This window comes from Alosa pseudoharengus, unplaced genomic scaffold (assembly GCF_046254945.1).
Source record: "Alosa pseudoharengus isolate Yale_2024_CS ecotype anadromous, Long Island Sound unplaced genomic scaffold, YU_APseudo_1.1 YU_APseudo_1.1_scf_45, whole genome shotgun sequence".
Lineage (NCBI taxonomy): Eukaryota > Metazoa > Chordata > Actinopteri > Clupeiformes > Clupeidae > Alosa > Alosa pseudoharengus.
Genome location: NW_027468804.1, coordinates 266,227 through 270,000, shown reverse-complemented (window position 1 = coordinate 270,000; position 3,774 = coordinate 266,227). Strand labels below are relative to the sequence as shown.

The following is a 3,774-nucleotide window of genomic DNA, read 5'->3' as shown; positions in this document are numbered from 1 at the left end:
GAGGCTGTCAGAACCGATGTATGGCCGTCCGATTAAAACAGTTTTCTTAGGTTGGAAATGTTCAAAATGTGTAAGTTTGAAAAGGATCATCAGTTTGTTTTTTTACTCAAAATGATATGTTGTATGATTATGAGTCACGTCGTAGCTGGTTAGCCTAAGGCATGGTCTAAAACTCTTAATACCGGTATACAGATTTTTCCAGACGTCGCTTGGAGAAATAAATGGGAAACTTACTACTGGAAACTAAGCTCTCTCGGAGGAGGGGCGGAACTGTTGAGGTCTATAAGAGGTGGGAAACTGGGGAAGGATGTTGCTACTTGAGCTGCCCAGTTGGGGGCTCGTCGTCACTTTTGTCGTCACAATGTAGTTCGTTTGTAGTCCATGTTGCCTTTCATGTCCAACAGTTTTAATGTGAACTTGGGAATTTGCTGTTTTTGTCACTTCAAAGCTGCATATCCTTCTTTCACAAGCATCTTGAACGATATTTTTAAGCAAATACAGTTGTTTATTTAAGATTACTGAGCGTATGTTTTAACTTTTGTTGTGGCATCCATGTTTTTCACACATTCCGACGGCAAAGCATAAGAACACTCGAAGTTGGAAAAACAACGTAATCACGGGGGCGGTCCCGGATATTCCCAGGTGGCATGAACGGACCATAACACACACTAGCATACTCTCCGACATAGTCAACTACTGTATATGCCCTCACACACACTAGTAAACTCTCTCACATACCCAACTGTATGCTCTCACACACACTAGTAAACTCTCTCACAAACCCAACTGTATGCTCTCACACACACTAGTAAACTCTCTCTAATACACAACTATATGCTCTCACACACACTAGTAAACTCTCTCACATACACAACTATATGCTCTCACACACACTAGCATGCTCTCTCACATACACAACTATATGCTCTCACACACACTAGCAAACTCTCTGACATACACAACTATATGCTCTCACACACACTAGCATACTCTCTCACATACACAACTATATGCTCTCACACACACTAGCAAACTCTCTGACATACACAACTATATGCTCTCACACACACTAGCATACTCTCTCACATACACAACTATGCTCTCACACACACTAGCAAACTCTCTGACATACACAACTATATCTCTCACATACCCAACTATATGCTCTCACACACACTAGCATACTCTCTCACATACACAACTATATGCTCTCACGCACACTAGCAAACTCTCTCACATACCAAACTATGCTCTCTCACACACACTACTATACTCTCTCATACAAACATGTAAATGGAGTATAGTGGTGTATAATGTATGTAAGATTATGATAGTGTGCATATGACATTATGATAGTGTTTATGTGAGATTATGATAGTGTGTATGTGAGACTATGATATTGTTTGTGTATGACCAAGTATGAATTATATCCTAAGGGGCCCCTCATGTGTGTATGTGTGTGTGTGTGTGTGTGTGTGCATATTTCTCAGCGTCACTGGGTACACTACATGTGTACATAGAACAAAGACCATGTGTGTGTGTGTGTGTGTCTGTGAGTGTGTGTGTGTGTGTGTATTTGCGTGGCTGCGTGTGTGTGCACGTGTGCGTGTGTGTGGGTGTATTTAATGTGTGTTTCTTTGTGTGATTGTGCATGTTACTGTGTGTATTTCTATGTGTACTGTATATGTGTATGTTTGTATGTGTGTGTGTGTGTGTGTGTGTGTGTGTGCGTTGTACTTCTAAACACCATCTCAGAGCTAGGCTATAGGTGCAGACTACTCGTATTCATATTTGGTAACCTGGGACACATACATTGGCTGGTAGTAAGAGGGCTAAACAGCTTGTGCCATCTCTGCTATTATTGGCAGCCGCCACATATGGCGGAGACGTTGCTACTTATACCTTTAAGTACTGAGTATTGTGCTTGTTAAGTTATATATCACTGAAGTTAAGTCATGCTACTGGTTCATGTGTTTGCATATGTATATGAGATAAATAAAAAGTTCAAATGTGTGTGTGTGTGTGTGTGTGTGTGTGTGCGTTTGCATGGCTAGGTGTGTGTGTGTGTGTTTGCGTGGCTGTGTGTGTTTGTGCGTGTGTGTGTGTGTGTGTGTGTGTGTGTGTGTGTGTGTGTGTGTGCGTTTGCATGGCTGGGTCTGTGTGTGTGTGTGTGTGTGTGTGTGTGTGTGTGTGTGTGTGTGTGTGTGTGTGTGCATGTCTGTTTGTTTGTTTGTCCAACTTACACTGCAAGAACTCCTCTCTGGTCACTGGTTCAGGAAGAACATCAGACACTGAAACAGAAAATATCACTTTACTACCACACCCCCATGCCTCTTAGGTTTGGTAGCTGAAAGAAGCTTTTAAAGATAAAAAGAGTCAGGGAAACTATCATTCCATTGCTAGACCTTAATGTAAAGCCTTAGAGCAGGGGTCGGCAAATAGTGGCCCGCGGGCCAATTTTGGCCCGCGAGATGACGTTAATTTGCTGTTTAAACAGATTTTTTTTAACCCCATGTTTTTAAAAAGAAAAAAGGCCTACAGCAATCCCATACATTTCGAAACATTTATTGAGTTATAGATGATAGTCATACTAAAGTGACAAAACAACAGGTGGAACATCCTTGCAGTTATCCACGACGCACAGGTCGGAACGGTATTGGCACGCGAGTGCGCATAATCTTGTGCAAAAAAAAAAAAAAAGTGTCCTGTCTCCCTTTTCCAGTGGGCAAGGTCAAAAATAGCCTATGTTTCGTTAAATTGATAACATAAAAATCTCTGCTCAAATATGAAATGGTCCAATTAAAATGAAACATAAAGAAAGAAGTGAAAGTGAAAGCCCAAGTGAAAGAAAATATGAATGCACATTGGCCGCGTGGGAGAAGGATCTGCGCTGCTCCTGAATAAAGACAGAAAAAAGGGAAATTACAATTTAAATAAGATCAAACAATATAACTGGGCATATTTTTTTAACTATTTAAAAAAGCCAGTACTCACTTAATGGGAAAAGTGGCTCCTCCCTTCAGTCACAATTTTGTGGATGTCGGGCGACAGGGATGTCACTTTTATCCTCAAGCAGTTCTCCAAGTTTGCATTGGTCAGACGGTTCCTCTCGTGTGTTTTGATTGCATTCATTGAGGAAAAGCTTGACTCACACGTGTAGGTTGATGGAAACATCGTCAGCACATAAAGGGCAAGTTTCTTGATCCCTGTGTACTCTTCTGAGCATCCGATCCAGAAATCCTCCACGGAATACGCACTAAACGCATCACGGACGAGGGAGCTTGACTGGAAATCAATGAGCTCCAACTGAAGCGTTGCCTCGTCCAACGAGCTCATGGTTGTTTTGGCCAGTGAGGAGAATTCCTCGCTTCGCGTGGACAGTGGGTCGCGGACAAATCCAACAATTTCCCTTGGGACGCAGTAGTCTCGGAACCGCGACTGAAAGTTGGCCCGTAGCTTGTCAATGAATTCAGTCATAATTCCTGTCACTCGCCCCCCTCCCTGTGATTTTAATGTTACAAAGTGCAAGAGCCTTCCCCTTGATAGATCAGAATGGAACAACTCCAGCTTCCTGGTAAATTAATCCATCTTCTCGATCAGGTCCACAATGGTTTTCCCTCTCCCTTGTAGTTGCAGGTTAAGCTGGTTCAGCTGGCCAAAAATATCAGTTAAAAACGCGATGTTTGAGATGGACATTTCATCTTCTAGAAAAGCCAGGTGATCGTCTGAAGCACGCATCTTGCTCATTCGCAGGAAGGTTTTCACTTGCTCTAG

The 3,774-nt window shown here is 42.3% G+C and overlaps 1 pseudogene; it reads right to left on the bottom strand.

Moving 5' to 3' along the window:
* The window catches only part of LOC143103479 (stonustoxin subunit beta-like), a 7,397-nt pseudogene extending 3,920 nt beyond the window's left edge, over window positions 1–3,477 (bottom strand).
* Between the last annotated feature and the right edge of the window lie 297 nt (window positions 3,478–3,774).